Source organism: Salvelinus namaycush, chromosome 2 (assembly GCF_016432855.1).
Source record: "Salvelinus namaycush isolate Seneca chromosome 2, SaNama_1.0, whole genome shotgun sequence".
NCBI lineage: Eukaryota > Metazoa > Chordata > Actinopteri > Salmoniformes > Salmonidae > Salvelinus > Salvelinus namaycush.
Genome location: NC_052308.1, coordinates 54,251,803 through 54,269,847, shown reverse-complemented (window position 1 = coordinate 54,269,847; position 18,045 = coordinate 54,251,803).

Here is an 18,045-nt window from a genome sequence, read left to right as displayed (position 1 = left end):
TGAGTTCTCAAAAAGCTAATTGGAGTCCAATCAATGAGACGAGATTGGAGATGTTGGTTAGAGCTACCTTTCCCTAAAACATACTCACAAAATTTGAGTTTGCTATTCACTAGAAGCATTGTCTGATGTGAACCATGCCTCGAACAAAAGAGATCTCAGAAAACCAAAGATTAAGAATTGTTGACTTGCATAAAGCTGGAAACGGTTACAAAAGTAACTCTAAAAGCCTTGATGTTCATCAGTCCACAATAAGACAAATTGTCTATAAATGGAGAAAGTTCAGCACTGTTGCTACTCTCCCTAGGAGTGGCCATCCTGCAAAGATGACTACAAGAGCACAGCACAGAATGCTCAATGAGGTTAAACATAATTATAGAGTGTCAGCTAAAGACTTACAGAAATCTCTGGAACATGCTAACATCTCTGTTGACGAGTCTACGATATGTAAAACACTAAACAAGAATGGTGTTCATGGGAGGACACCCCGGAAGAATCCACTTCTGTCAACAACAAAAAAACATTGCTGCACGTCTGAAGTTTGCAAAAGTGCACCTGGATGTTCCACAGCACTACTGGCAAAATATGTGGACAGATGAAACTACAGTCAAGTTGTTTGGAAGGAACACACAACACTATGTGTGGAGAAAAAAAAGGCACAGCACACCAACATCAAAACCTCATCCCAACTGTAAAGTATGGTGGAGGGAGCATCGTGATTTGGGGCGGCTTTGCTGCCTCAGGGCCTGGACAGCTTGCTATCATTGATGGAAAAATTAGGCTGTCTGTCCACCAATTGAAGATCAGAAGTTGGGTGATGCAAAAGGACAACAAACCAAAACACAGAAATAAATCAACAGAATGTCTTCAACAGAAGAAAATACCCCTTCTGGAGTGGCCCAGTCAGAGTCCTGATCTCAACCCGATTGAGATGCTGTGGCATGAACTCGAGAGCAGTTCACACCAGACATCCCAAGAAGATTGCTGAACTGAAACAGTTTTGTAAAGAGGAATGGTCCAAAATGCCTCCTGGCCGTTGTGCAGGTCTGATCCGCAACTACAGAAAATGTTTGGTTGAGGTTACTACTGCCAAAGGAGGATCAACCAGTATTTCAATCCAAGGGTTCACATACTTTTCCCACCCTGCACTGTGAATGTTTACACGGTGTGTTCAATAAAGACACGAAAACATATACTTGTTTGTGTGTTAGTTTTAAGCAGACTGTGTTTGTCTATTGTTGTGACTTAGATGAAGATCAGATCAAATTTTATGATGAATTTATGCAGAAATCCAGGTATTTCCAAAGGGTTCACGTACTTTTTATTGCCACTGTATATCTGAGACTTTTGCCTCATGCAGTGTGACACATCCTTTGTATAGAGTTGATCAGGCTATTGATTGTGGCCTGCTCTCGCGAAGCGTCAACCTCAGCTGTTACTTTCCCTAGCTACTCATACAGACAACCAGCTAACTAGTCACCGAAATTAAGATTAGAGTAATTAGTGTTTTAGATCATGGTGTCATCACGTTTGCTAGGTACAGATATTCATAGGCCTCGGTTTCCCATTATTTGACAGCTTAGCTGTTGTGTTAGGGTGGATGCATGCGCAGTGGAGCTCATATGCTATTGAGTTGCAATGATAATTGTTTGCATAGCCAGCTAACAAGTTGCTAGCATATTCATTTGGAAACTGTCCCAGCTTTGTAACTAATCAGCAAACATTGGCAAACTCTGTACTTAGTCTGTCAGGCAACAAAACGAGAGTTGATTGTGGGCAAAAATGTGCTTCGCTTGCAACGCTGTCACTTGTTCGTCCAACTCCCTCCTTACAAAGACAACCAGCTAACTATGCCCATCAAAATAGAATAATTATTCTATACTTGTTTAGCTAAATTGCAGTGTCATCTTTGTAATATTTTACTTTCAACATCCTAAATAAATAAACAATAGTTGATGTGTTGAAAATGTAAACCATTGTGCCACAAACTTTGACTTCTTACGATCAATGAACAGTTATCTGACAATGGGTCAGTGTGTACCTTATACAGCCTTTATGTTTATAATCTAACCCATCTATGATCATATTCACAAATGTATTTTTGTGTACTCTACTCTGTCTGATTGTCCATCAGTCTGACATGCACACCATGAATTAAGAAACAATCTGGCCACTAAGGACATCATAAATGATTGATTGAAAGTGCTGTATAGCATCATGATAATATTGTTTACTGAGAGTAAGAGAGTACCCCCCAAAAGCATTCTTCCTGAGGTCAACACAAAACATAACAGAAGATTGATAGACAAGAACAGCAAGGACAGAACTACATAAATAAAATGTGACAGCCTACATATCATAACATGCACACAAAATAGGTCAGTGAAAGCAAGGGAAGTGATGTGGCGAGTCAGGGCTCAGCAGCAAAAAGCAAGGAGGAAGAGGATTTAGAGATAATTGGAGGGATAGACATGTGGAGTTAGGAGGGGGGAGGAGTGGAGGAAGAGGAGAGTAGAAGGAGAGGAACATGGAGCTGTGGAGGAAGAGGAGTAAGCAGAGGAAGAAGCCAAGGGAGAGGAGGAAGGAGGGGAAGAGGGAGAGCACACCCGAGAGGGAAGTCTCCGTGCCCTGTCCCACCATTCACCCTTGTACCACACAGCCTGGGCCAGTGGCAGGAGTCTGTTTTTTTCCCCCATATCTGGTGTTTAACTCCAACCTGTCCTGCATCACATCCAATTCACTGAATTGTCGTCAAAATAGGCTACTATTTGTACATGTTGTGTCAGGCCTAGTCTGTACTAAATCTTACTGAGAGAGGTTATCTACATTTTGAAATAGTCTGAATAGTTTGCATTTTACTTCTGTAACAATCACTGTCAATCAAATAGTATTTCAAAACCCGAACAAATTAGTCTGAATATGGTCCTCCGGTCACATTTTGGATTATTTTGTAAATATTTATGTAAATTTATAAGTATAATATATTATACTTCGTACATTTTGAGTGAGTCATTTAGTCAAATTTACTACAATTTAAATCCTGTAGGGATTCTTGTTGTGTTGAGTGTTATCGTTTTTTGACAGTACATAAAACATGAAAACAATAGAATTCATTCAAAGTGCTATAGCTACACATTTAAAGTGAAAGTGTAACAAACTGTATACTCGAAGGACCAGCAAACTACCTATCAGACAGCCTGATTTCAGTTGGAATAAAAATTGTGCTCTTTAAAACTAAGTTAACTTGTAAATGTATTTGTTTTTTAGCCATGTCTGTGTTTGAAATGTGAGAAAATTTGCATCATCTTCAAAATTCTCACTAATTTACAGTAGCATTCTAATGGGGTCTAAAGGGTTAAATAATTTTCTAAATCAGCTACACTCAGCCTGGTCCAGGCCAATTGATGAAAGCCTCTGAGTAAGTAATGAGTGATCCACAGTGTCAAAGAATCTAAGTGTTTACGAAGGATTCTAGAATTATTGCTAGGCAAGAGAGTTTAGAAAATGGAGTGATAATTATTTAGGTCAAACAGGTCACCACCTGTGTGAAGGTGGAGTATATGGGTCCCCTTCCAGACCCTGGGGATATGGCACAGCCCAAGCCCTGTACGCGACTTGAAAACAGTGGGGGCATTTTGTGCCATTTGAAATAATAGCACTGGACAAGCATAGCACTGCGGGCTATCGAATTGGGGTAACAGTAACAGAGCTAAACAGTGGAACAACTTTATGGTCATAATATTATTACTGACAATATATGTCTGGGAATATGGCTATATGTAGCAGTACGGTGATAACTCAAATAGTGAGAATGGGATGAGTTACCTGAGCATGGGTTGGGCTGCTTGAGTCGATGTCTTATAAGAGCCTTTTCGATGTTGGCCCGAAACTTCCCAAAAGTTGGTAAGAATTGTCAATGTACTCAAAATCTATATATCTAATATTAAGATGACTTATTATTACATACAACAAAGGTGGCATCTATCCCAACAATGGGATTTGCATAGGCTTTTAGGGAACTCAGATTTCTGTAAGCACAAAATGGCCACCGTGCTTCACCCATGTTGGTGTTGCATGAACATGGTGGACAAGATACCAACCAAAGACTAAATGGGCACAAGAGTAACTGGTCACTGACTAAACCAAGGTCAATGGGTTTCTCCACATCTTTGCTACCTGCTCACTTCCAGAGTGCAACGCTATGATTATTACAAGACCCTGGCACTCCACTCCTCTAACGACTTAGCTCAGTGAGCTGCTCCACAGAGTTTATTTTTCGGGCTAAATCGAATCACTTCATGCATTTTAAATGTCTCACAAAGACCACTACTAGGATTGGGCAACAGGCACAATTAAAAGCACCCAGATTTTATTGAATGTCCTTTTCTGCCATTATACCGCATTGTTGTAGAAAGGTCATGTTGTCATGTTGAAATTGGGTTATTTGAGAACACAAAGCCGCAAAAGCGACTGATAAACATTATTCGGGCTGACATTCAAACTGGGTTGCGGCTGGCCGACTAAGGCACAATTATGCAGTCGGTAAACTAATTGTTTTGTAGAGCCGAATGATGGAATAAAACAGGAGAGTGCGTCTCAGCTTGGGCGGCAAAAACGGGTTCCACATTACACTTTTTTGAATATATTCATGTTGATTAAGGTTAAGTCAAGGTTTATTTGACAGATGGACCAATTTATTAAGTCGGAGTGCGCATAAACAAACACTTGAGTTGTCAGCATTAGGCCTGGTATCACAAAGCAAACAATTAATTCTCCAGCCCTGGCGACACTTTCCTCTGTCTGAGGGAGAACCCGATAAAAACGGCACCTCCCTAAAATACAATCATTCTCCATTAAGACACCTGCATTCACAACACAGAAATATTGACACCGTGTTCAGGTTGATGTCATCTAAATAATGGAGTTCCTTTGCATTGCATGCATTCTTCGCCTATTCTTTCAGCAGGTGACATTTTGTTTGTAAGTCCCCAGTCTGTTCAGAGATCCACTTCAGCACGTTAGCTGGCTAGGGTCTCTATTGTGGGCCTAAAGTCTGTTTGGGAGCTATTAGCATAGCGACGACCACAATTATGTGCTCGTTAGGCGGGAAATTGGCTGTTAAGAGCAACGCGGGTGCGCAGTGAAGTTAAGGGAGGCAGGTGACAACGTGGCAATGTGAAAGGAGGCAAAGGGAAAATATTGGTTACAACAGATTCCTGAAAGTAGGCTGTATACAGTATATCAGCAACACACATTTGATGCAAATGTTTTGCCCTATACTTGATGGAAGCAGTTGTGAATTGCTCAGGAGTCTCCCAAGCAATACTGAATCCCTTGAATGACAAACTTTTAATCTATAATGTTAAATCAACTGATGACAGTCTATTCAGATATCAAAGTGTTTGTTAATGTGTTATAGTAAATGACACCCGTCGCTAACAGGTGTATAAAATCGAGCACACAACCATGCAATCTCCATAGACAAATATTGGCAGTAGAATGGCCTTACTGAAGAGCTCAGTGATTTTCTGCTTGGCACCATCATAGGATGCCACCTTTCCAACAAGTCAGTTCGTCACATTTCTGTCCTGTTAGCGCTGCCCCGGTCAACTGTAAGTGGAAACGTCTAGGAGCAACAACAGCTCAGCCACAAAGTGGTTGGCTACACAAGCTCACAGAACGGGACCGCCGAGTACTGATAAAAATAATCTGTCCTCGGTAGCAACACTCACTACAGAGTCCCAAACTGCCTCTGGAAGCAAAGTCAGCACAAGAACTGTTTGTCGGGAGCTTCATGTAATGGGTTTCTATGGCCGAGCAGCCGCACACAAGCCTATGATCACCATGCACAATGCCAAGCGTCGCCTGGAGTGGTGTAAAGCTCGCCGCCATTGGACTCTGGAGCAGTGGAAATGCGTTCTCTGGAGATGAGTCACAAGTCACCATCTGGCAGTCCAACAGACGAATCTGGGGCTGTTTTTCATGGTTCGGGCTAGGCCCCTTAGTTCCAGTGAAGGGAAATCTTAACGCTACAGCATACAATGACATTCTAGACGATTCTGTGCTTCCAACTTCGTGGCAACAGTTTGAGGAAGGCCATTTCCTGTTTCAGCATGAAAATGCCCCCTGCACAAAGCGAGGTCCATACAGAAGTGGTTTGTCGAGATTGGGGTGGAAGAACTTGACTTGCCTGCACAGAGCCCTGATCTCAACCTCGTCGAACACCTGTGGGATGAATTGGAACTCGACTGCAAGCCAGGCCTAGTCGCCCAACATCAGTGCCCGACCGCACTATTGCTCATGGCTGAATGGAAGCAAGTACTTGCAGCAATGTTCTAAAATTAAGTAGAAAGGCTGTTATTGCAGCAAGAGGGGGGGGGGGGGGCAACTCCATATTAATGTCCATGATTTTTGGAATGAGATGTTCGACGAGCAAGTGTCCAGATACATGACCAAAAGTACTGTAGTATATTTTGTACACATAAAATAATTTACGGGTCAACCTCTAAATATTGCTCCCAGTGTTAATCAAAGCTCAGAAAGCTTATATTCTTGATCTGAGTGAATTCTAATTGCACCTGCCTCTTTGCAAACGAGTGGAATCATGAACAGTTGTTTATTCGTTATGTTCGCCTGCGTTGCCCGGATATGCCTTTTTAGTAGCACATTCACCACTCATTCAAACGGCTAACTCTGCCCTCTCGCGGCACAGGCCATGGGCCTGAGACGTAAAACAAACTGCCCCAGCTAAGATTTGGCACAAGTACACAACTAGCAACGCTGCTGACAGTGAGTTTGCAAGATGCCGGACAAAAGGCAATTTTAAACAAACAAAAAACGACTCTCAGAGAATGAGTGCACAAATAGTAAATAAATCGCTTATAGACTTCTATTGCATTAATGTTGAAGGGCTGTGTCTAGTATTACTAAGCCACCTAGAAGGAAGGACTAAGTAAGAAGTTCATGTTAAACGGCGCCTACCTCAGCAGGAGCAAAAATAGGCTACTAGCATGTGTTTTACTAAGTTCTCATAACTTTGCTTTACAGTGAGTAGGCTTCTGTTAACATATAGTGATGTGGCACTCAGGGGTGAGGCTGAGGCAGGCTGCAATTATCTTTTTTGGCAATGCATGCTTGAGGAAGCAGAGAAGACAGAGAGAGAAGAAGCAAGCAGGGAAAAGTTAGTACCGTTGTTCCCAAACTTGGGGTTGGACCCCATGTGGGGTGCCCTGAGAAAATAATCTTATCAAACAAGTTAGGAATTTAAAAGATCTTCCCTATAGGTCTATATTAAAATGAAATAAAAATGCAAACAATACAGTTCTAAAAATGAAATAGGTTTTAGTTTATATCGGTGGTCTTACCTCGATCGCCCACTGGAGTTTATAGTTTAACCATTACCCACCTTTTTTTACCACTACATCACTGATATTAATACAGAATCATAAGTAATACTCAAATAATTCATGCGAATGTGATAATCTGAGCATCCGTGTGCTCCATTGATGTCTGTTTGTGCCGGAAGCTTGATTAGTAATGCCTAGGAAAACAAACGTGAACACAATGTAATTTCAGAAAAGAGATATCTATGTAAAGCAGGGGTGGGGAACCTTTTTGCCATCAAGGGCCATTTGGATATTTATAAATTAATTTGGGGCCCATATTATTAAAATGTGCTATTTTCTGCTTTATTCATGTTTTAATGTGACTTTAATCACTGACATTGGTTTTATAGTTGATGTTTGTGTCCTTGAGTATTTAGAAAAGTGCTAGTCCTATTTAAATAAATATTAGTATTGTAAATAATGTTATGATTACTTGTTCAAACTCACCTCTAATGGGATGGCTGACACTGCTCATCTTTGACGAGGCGTTTGATGTCAGCTGGCAGTGAAGATGACGCTACTCGCAACTGGTTTTCCCAGGTTTGAGTCAGTCTTCAGCGGAATCGAGTCTTTGCAAGAATCAGATAAGATTCCCGAACACAGATGCAAATGTAAGTGCAGGTCTCCTCAGAACAGGAAAATGCTCAGCGCTAACGTACATTTTGTAGAACTCAAAGAGAGGGAGGTTGTTGTACCTGGCTTTGAGCTCAATGACTTCGTGTCATAGGCCATCCGGCCCATCAGCTGGTTCGACGTTAACCTTTTCTCAATAGGGGGGCGCCATTTCGACTTTGTAAAAAATCGTTCCCAAATTAAACTGCCTCGTACTCAATTCTTGCTCGTACAATATGCAAACACTCTCTAGTTTCTAAAACCGTTTGAATTATATCTGTGAGTAAAACAGAACTCATTTTGCAGCAAACTTCCTGTCAGAAAGTGAAAAATCTCAAATCGAGGCTCTGTTCCAGGCCCTCCCTATCATTTTGCTTGAGATTTATGACTATACATGCACTTCATACGCCTTCCACTAGATGTCAATAGGTTGTGAGAGGTGAAATGGGGTCTCAATCTCTTTCTATGGTCAAAAGAGACAGCTTGGAATGACATGACCCCAGAATTCGTTTGTTCAGGAAGCGCATAAAGGTCACCAGTATTGGCTTCTGAAAAGCAATCGTTATAGACGTCTTATATCTCCGGCTTTGATTTTATTTGATAAATGTGAAAATATCATCGTAAAGTATGTTTTTTCAATATAGTTTTATTAGATTATTGAAATTTTTTCGGGAGTTTAGACGTGTTGCGTTCTTTGCGTTTGGTGACGAAGGAGAGCTTAGCGCCACTTGGCTAGTTTTGCTTGCTCATTCGAGAGGGAAAAATGCCATTCTAAAACCAAACAACGATTGTTCCCGACAAAGGACCCCTTGTACAACATTCTGATGGAAGCTCAACAAAAGTAGGACCCATTTATGATGTTATTTCATATATCTGTCGAACATGTGTACTATTAGTTTGCGCCCAGATTTTTGGAGCTCTCTCGCCATAACGTAAGCTGCATGTCGTAATGAAGTTATTTTTAGAATTCTAACACGGCGATTGCATTAAGAACTAGTGTATCTATCATTTCCTATACAACATGTATTTTTTAGTTATGTTTATGAATAGTTATTTGGTCAGAATAGGTGAGTGTCAGAAAGATATCCGGTCATTCTGTGAAAAAGATGCTAAGTTTTCAGAATGTATAACCACGGATATCAGCTCTAAATATGCAAATTTTCGAACAAACCATATATGTATTGTGTAATATGATGTTATAGGACTGTCATCTGATGAATTTTGAGAAGGTTAGTGAAAAAATTTATATATTTTGCTGGTTTATTCGCTATCGCTAACGTGCCTATCGCGCTAACGTGCCTTGAATGAATGAATGCGGTTGTGTGGTAGGCTATTGTAGTAAGCTAATATAATGCTAAATTGTGTTTTCGCTGTAAAACACTTAAAAAAATCTGAAATATTGGCTGGATTCACAAGATGCTTGTCTTTCATTTGCTGTACACCATGCATTTTTCAGAAATGTTTTATGATGAGTATTTAGGTATTTCACGTTGGTCTCTATAATTACTCTGGCTGCTTCGGTGCTATTTGTGACGGTAGCTGTGATGGTAGCTGCAATGTAAAACTGATTTATAGCTAAAAAATGCACATTTTTCAAACAAAACATAGATTTATTGTGTAACATGTTATAAGACTGTCATCTGATGAAGTTGGTTCTTGGTTAGTTAGGTTGGTTTTGTGCATGCTACCTGTGCTGTGAAAAATGTCTGTGCTTTTTTGTATTTGGTGGTGAGCTAACATAAATATATGTGGTGTTTTCGCTGTAAAACATTTTAAAAATCGGACATGTTGACTGGATTCACAAGATGTTTATCTTTCATTTGCTGTATTGGACTTGTTAATGTGTGAAAGTTAAATATTTCTCAAAAATATTTTTTGAATTTCGCGCTCTGCCTTTTCAGTGGAATGTGGGAGGAGTTCCGCTAGCGGAACCCCGGGGCTAGACAGGTTAAACCGAGTTATATCAGTATATTGCGATTTTCGGTATTTTCTTTGTGCTGCGTTCTGGGGATTTGGACACGTCTGCGCCACATGGCTAATGTTTGCTGCTAATTCCAAAGTTGAAGACGACAATCTACAACCGAGCAACGATTATTCTGGACAAAGGACAACTTGTACAAGATTCTGATGGAAGCTCATCAAATAGTAAGAACTATTTATGATGTTAATTCGTATATGTGTCGAAAATGTTAAACTATTATTCCGCCATTAATTTCGGTGCGGTCTCGCTTTAACGCACGCTGTATGTCGTAGTAACGTTAATTTTAAAAATGTAACACAGCGGTTGCATTAAGAACTAATGTATCTTTCATTTGCTGTCCAACCTGTATTTTTTAGTCAAGTTTATGATTAGTTATTGATTAGATTAGGTGCCTCTCCCAAGATTTCTCCCGACATTTTGTTGGCAGCTTGGCTACTATTCTCTCATTGTATAACCACGATTTGTGCCGCTAAATATGCACATTTTCGAACAAACCATATATGTATTGTGTAATATGATGTTATAGGACTGTCATCTGAAGAAGTTTGAGAAGGTTAGTGAAAAAATTAATATCTTTTGCTGGTTTATTCGCTATCGCTAACATTATGTTGAATGAATGGGGCTGTGTGGTAGGCTATTGTAGTAAGCTAATATAATGCTATATTGTGTTTTCGCTGTAAAACACTTAAAGAATCTGAAATATTGGCTGGATTCACAAGATCTTTGTCTTTAATTTGCTGTACACCGTGTATTTTTCATAAATGTTTTATGATGAGTATTTAGATATTTCATGTTGGTTTCTGTAGTTATTCTAGCTGCTTTGGTGAGAGTTGTGATGGTGGCTGCAATGTAGAACTATGATTTATACCTGAAATATGCACATTTTTCTAACAAAACATATGCTATACAATAAATCTGTTATAGGACTGTCATCTGATGAAGTTGTTTCTTGGTTAGTGACTATTTATATCTTTATTTGGTCGAATTTGTGATAGCTACCTATGCAGTAAAAAAATGGTGAAAAAAAAAGTTGGGTCTTTTGCTATCGTGGTTAGCTAATAGAAATACATAGTGTTTTCCCTGTAAAACATTTTAAAAATCAGAAATGATGGCTGGATTCACAAGATGTGTATCTTTCATCTGGTGTCTTGGACTTGTGATTTCATGATATTTAGATGCTAGTATTTACTTGTGGCGCTATGCTAGGCTATGCTAGTCAGCTTTTTTACTGATGAGGGTGCTCCCGGATCCGGGATGAGTACCAAGTAGAAGTTAAACGGGGTTGCAAGTATGTTAAACTCCAGTTGTTTAACGTTACTTTTCACATCCTTAAACCGCCAACCAAATGCCTTCGGGAGCTTTCCACACTCACCGGCATATTCCGACGTAATCTCAGGCTCTTATCCTTGCAGAGTAGGAAAATGCACTGTGTTACGCCTTTCCAGTTGGATTTGCCACAGCTTTAATTTCGCTGAGAAGCTGGTTCGGCCCTTGGAGTTTGACGTTCAAGTCAGACATATACTTGGTTATGTCCACCATGAAGGCCAAATCACACATCCACTTGTCATCAAGTTGTCATCAAGTGTCATCAAGTTCCACGACAGGTTCCCCCTTCATCTCCATTAATTGTTTTACTTCATCCTTCAGTCCGTAAACTGCGCGAGCACGTTTCCACGGCTCAACTGTCGCTCCTCAGTGGTAAACCAGATCACCATACTCCGATTCAAGATCACTCAATAGCTCCATAAACTGGCGGTTGTTCAGCCCTTTGCTTTTGATAAAATTGATGATCGACACTACAGTTGCCATTACGTTGTTCGGCTTTAGGGACTGTGCACACAGACTTTCTTGATGTATGATGCAGTTGCATACAATTAAATCACTTGGTTCAAGACAACTCATTTATTTTTTTCACTAATGCGGTTAACCCCTTTTTTGAGCCAACCAATCTGTAGTAAGGCCACTTACATTTTTTCAAATTTGCTCATAGCCAAGACAAATATCTCCAACAAGTTCTCACGTCCGGTTGTGCAGTGCATGGCTTCCAAAGACAGCAATTCCTCCCTTGTGTCAAACTCAGCGGTAAACCCACGCACAAAAATGGCAAATTGGGCCGTATTTGTTATGTTAGTCGTTTCATCACATGCCAACGAGAATCTTGACATTTCTTGCGGAGTCCTTCAAAGTTTAAGTTATCTTGCGCCATGCCAGTTATCCGCTCCGTGACGATTCAAGACAAACTGACACTTTGGAACAATTTAACTTCGTCTGGTGCTAGCAACTCTTTTACAAATTATCCTTCCAAATGACGCTTCAGTTTCTTTGCGATAAGCTCGCTCACCACAACTTGCTTGCATAACATTTTCCCCATCCAAACGAGGTTAAGTAAAGGCGGCTTGTTGGGCACTTAAACCCCGCTGAAGAGCAGTGACTTTATCCACACGAAGATGTCCTTGCAACTCAATCAGTTTAGCATGTTTTGAGCTGTAATGACGCTCCAAATGTGCCTTTTCCAATACTGCAAGTGCATCCCCACAAACTAGGCATACAGGATTGCCTTTCACTTCGGGAAAAAAAAAAAATATATATATATATATTTATTTATATTCTGTAGAACGACGTCAAGCTTCTTTTAATTTTTATAAAATGTTTAAGTATTTATGAATTGTCTCGGGGGCCTGATCAAACGGTCTCGTGGGCCAGACGTCCCCCACCCGGCTGTAAAGAGTTGATGATTTTATGCAATTCATTAAATCTGACTGAACAGTCGCTGACGATTCACACTGACATGTAGCATCTCATATTTCCCCCCTTTCAGGGGTATAACGTTACAATTGTATGGGTAATAGGCTGTGTGTTTGTAGTTCGACTGAGGTAAATGAGCCTACAGCAGCCAAGGTGATAATGGCGGGGGTCATTTTTGGTGTTCTCCAAATAGCATTTTAAAGTTGTTTAATTGTAAGTTGTTTAATTGTTTAGAAATGCAGTAAATGAGCTTCTACTGGTTACGGCCCTGTTTCTAAATATGTGATTTAGCACGGTGCTACGTTGCCAGGCTGTGCCAAAATAGCATCTTTGTAACAACAAAAGTGTTGATTAATCACCTGTCAGATTGAGGCAGAAAATCATAAAGGGGTGTAGAACAAACACTCAAAAGGTCTTTCATCTCTGGTGAAGAGGAGAAATCAATGTTCGGTCTGTTACACAAGAAGTTGATTGCAATGCATGTTATACAGGCCCACCTGTGGTGTGAGTCTGACTACTGTTCTGTTTTTGTTTTGTGCCCTAATATCTGATGCAATCCTCCCACATGAAAAATACTATAGTATACAATAGTTTGGCATGTAGTGTTTTGCAGACTTTACTGTAGTGTTTTTGTGGACTAAAGTCTGCACAAAAAAAACTAGTGATTACTGTAGTATTTACGATTTACTATAGTGTATATACACTATAGTAATTACTGTAGTGCTTACTATGGTGTTTTTGATTTATACATTTTCTACATATAAAAGTGGGAGCTTTCCCCTTGAGGAAACTTACTGAAGAAATACTAAGAGCCAATAGAGCGGATATCTCAGTGCTTCTGTTCTTTTCTATAACCTGTAGGGAACACAATATAATTCAAATCAAATGTTATTGGTCATATTTAGCAGATGTTATTGTGGATGTAGCGAAACGCTTGTGTTCCTAGCTCCAACAGTGCAGTAATATCTAACAATTCACAACAATACACACATCTAAAAATAAATGGAATTAAGAAATATATAAAAATATTAGGACAAGCAATGTCAGAGTGGCATTGACTAAAATACAGTAGAATAGAATACAGTATATACATATGAAATGAGTAAAGCAGTATGTAAACATTATTAAAGTGACCAGTAATTCCATGTCTATAGGGCAGAATTCCCTAAGGTGCAGGTTTGAGTAACCGGGGATAGCCGGCTAGTGATGGCTATTTAACAGTCGGATGGCCTTGAGATTGAAAAACAGGCTCGGTCTCTCAGTCCCAGCTTTGCTGCACCTGTACTGACCTCACCTTCTGGATGGTAGCAGGGTGAACAGGCCGTGGCTCGGGAGGTGGTTGTCCTTGGCCTTCCTGTGACATCAGGCGCTGTAGGTGTCCTGGAGGGCAGGCAGAGTGCCCCCGGTGATGCGTTGGGCAGACCGATTGTCAGCTGACCATACACAGCTGTTACTTATCCACCATGTAAACGCATCCCCTTTCAAACTGACAGGCTTGAGGGATTAAAAAGCAATGCCTTGAGACAGGAAAGTAGGGTTTAGAGTAGGTGAGGTGGCAGTGGAGTGCTGGGCTGCTCTCTCTCTTTCAATGGGTGGGGTGCTGATGACTGATTGGCAGTAGCTTTATGCTGATGATCATGGCGATGATGGTGATATGTGTCAGGGCCATGCAGTACGTGCCTCATTCTGCACCGGGTTGCAGCTCATTCATACCCTATTAGGCTCAGCCGAGGAGAGGCAACAGCCACTTTGAAGGCTGAGATTATCAGAGAGAGAGAGGTGTGGAGACTGACTGGGTGGGCTGTGAGTGTTTGCCTGCATGCGTGTATATGTGCCCACAGGAAACTATGCTACTGTTTACTATAGAATATAATTCTGTAGTAAACTATAGACTGTAGTATACCTTGATCATGTGTAGTGCTTACAATATAATGATGGAGTATACTGTAGTAAATACTACAGACTACAAAAACACTACAGTAAATACTAAAGTAATGTTCGCAAAAAACACTACAGTATTTAATTTGCATATACCCATTCCCTTCCCCCATATCCCAAAACCTACATGCCAAGTATAAATCATGTTGTTTTTCCTACAGGTTATTAAAAAAAGAAAATAAAAAAAGAAAAAAAAGAGCAGAAACTCTGAACTGTCCGTTCAGACCTCAGTCCCACCCATCTACAGGTTATGGAAAATTTGCTGTTTGAGTATTTTGTCCAGTAGGTTTCCTCAAGGACAAAGCCTCCACTGCTATGTCAAAGATAACAAAACTACTATAGTAAATACTACAGTAATGGCCAGCAAAAAATCTACAGTAAATACAGTCCACAAAAACCCTACATTAAATACTACAATACAGTAGTCTGCAAAAACACTACAGTATATAGTGCAGATTTTCTTTACAGTATTGATACTATAGTAAACACTACCGTATCCAACAGTCATGTCCGTAAAACAACAGTAAATATTACAGTAGTCACTGTAGTGTTTTTGTGGACTTTAGTGAATATTACAGTAAAGTCTGCAAAACACTATAGTAAGTACTATAGTACACTATGGTAATTTTTTATATGGGTGTGCCTGCCAGAGTCTGTCTGTGCTGGCTAATTCTCTAAAGTACAGAGTGGAGCTGCAAATGGTTCGACTCAGATACAGTGGAGTGATGCCTTATCAGAAGCACTCCAAAGCTCCCCTTTATTATTCAGTTTTATTTCCAGCCACCAGTGAATAAAACAGGGGGATGAATATTCAAGTCAATGGGTCATAGCTTTATTGCAAGCCATTTATTGCACACCATCAAAAGTACTCTGTACCCCACGCCTAACACTCAAACAATGCCCATATCCAACGAAATCACAAGTGTCAGTTTCCTTTATGCAAAACAAGAAAAATTTAAAAAATGGTTGGATTGGTCAATGTGTCTTCAGAAGTACTCCCCTTGACAGATGAGGCACTTCAACAGCATTACAGAGCCATTTGAGGATTGAGACGATTGGCAGAAGGCACAAAGCCTACAGTTCATGCTAGAAATGCTACTTTACCATAAGAGGTGCTGAGTTATTGGATGAGGTAATGTATTGTACCATTAGAACTCACCTCACATCCAGACAACCCCCATTGTACTCTCGTCGCCCAGATAAAGCTATGCCATGTTTATGGCAGGTAAAGTTAGGATGCTCATTATGAGGGGGACTGGCAGGGCTATATAACACAGTGAGTTCCATCAAATCAATTGCTTGTTGGGAAAGGCAATAATGGTTATAAATCACATAGTAGCAGCTGTATTGAACTGGGTCTTGGGAGATCAACCCCAGCCGAACATAAATATGTATAGGAGAAGAAAGAAAATGACACTAAACCCACAATGACATTCAGGGGGTCCTTCTCACATGTTTGTTCCCACCCATTATTTTACTTATCCTATCAGACCTTCACATCCTCAAACTAGTTTAATTTAGCCATGTGCTCTGTTGAATCAGTGTCAGACTAAGGGCAACAAGATGCTCCATTCTCTTGCCTAGATTTATGATGGCAGCCCCTGCCAGTCAGAAACGCATGCAGCCCAGAGACACACCAGCGGCCAACATCATACTTATTTGCCATGTAAAAGAGATGGGAGATTGGGGGAATTGTCTCTCCTAACATCATTAATCAAAGAGGATCCTTGTACTGATGGGGAGATAATGAGCCTGTCAACTCCATCCGCTTTCCTGTCTGCAGGACCACCTCCAAACCATCATTAAACTCAGTGAAAACACAATGCTCTTATGTAGAGATTAGAGAAATATAGGAACATAACTTTAAGCCAGGGTGAGGGCCTTAAAAAGAGATAGGAACTTTGACTTGGAGTCAACAAAGTAATTTTTTAGACCTCAAAAAAGGTGTCTAAAAAGTTAATTCAATTGCATCGGTTGTGTGGATCTGAATCTTCTCTAGGCCTAAAGTATGTCAATCTTGCCCACCTGCCATCTCACTGTCTAAGAGGACCACAATGAAAATAACCCTTTGGACTTTGTTTTTAGCCTACTACTTTTATTTTTTATTATTGAACCTTTATTTAACTAGGCAAGTCAGTTAAATTCTTATTTACGATGGACGGCCTACCAAAATACAAAACAGGCCTCCAGCGGGAATGGGGTCTGGGATTTTCTTTAAATATGACAAAACACACATCACGACAAGAGACATCACAACACTACATAAGGAGAGACCTAAGATAGCATGGCAGCAACACAAGATGACAACATGGTAGAAGCACAAAACATGGTACAAACATTATTGGGCACAAACAGCACAAGTGAAAGTTAGAGACAACGATACATCACGCGAAGCAGCCACAACTGTCAGTAAGAGTGTACATGATTGAGTCTTTGAGATAACTGTCCAGTTTGAGTGTTTGTTGCAGCTGGTTCCAGACACTAGCTGCAGCGAACTGAAAAGAGGAGTGACCCAGGGATTTGTGTGCTTTGGGGTCCTTCAACAGAATGTGACTTGCAGAATGGGTGTTGTATGTGGAGGATGAGGGCTGCAGTAGGTATCTCAGATAGGGGGGGGAGTGAAGCCTAAGAGGGTTTTATAAATAAGCATCAACCAGTGGGTCTTGCGACCGGTTTACAGAGGAGTATAGGAGTGCAGTGATGTGTCCTATAAGGAGCATTGGTGGCAAAAAAATTTAAAGAACATCTAGCCGCTCAAGAGTACCCTTACTTGCCGATCTTTAAATTACATCTCCGTAATCAAGCATGGGTAGGATGGTCATCTAAATCAGGGTTAGTTTGGCTGCTGGGGTGAAAGAGGAGCGATTACGATAGAGGAAACCAAGTCTAGATTACCTTTAGCCTGCAGCTTTGATATGTGCTGAGAGAAGGACAGTGTACCATCTAGTCATACAGTGGTTGATCCACTAAAGGTTTTGAGATTATGCTGCGGGTTTAGAGGTAATTTGTGGTTTAGTACGATACCCTGCGTCACCAGTTCATTGCTCCAGACCAGCGCACAGGGGAATTAGAGCACTGATTATGCTTTTGGGTCCTACTGTGTCTAACTGACAATGAATGGGCGACATAAACCTAAATGGAAACTGATAATTGTGCACGACTTCAGTATTACTTACTAAAACTGTTTTTACACTAAGGTTATTAGTTTTACTCTTACTGTGGTACTGTTGGCCACTCTCAACCAGTACAGTGCCTGAGTGGTGCAAAGGTCTAAAACACTGCACAGCAGTGCAAGTTGTGTTGCTACAGATGCTGGTTCAATACCTGTGCCAGCCTTGACTGGGAGACCTATGAGATGACTGTAGTTTTTTGGTTTCTCTCCCTCTA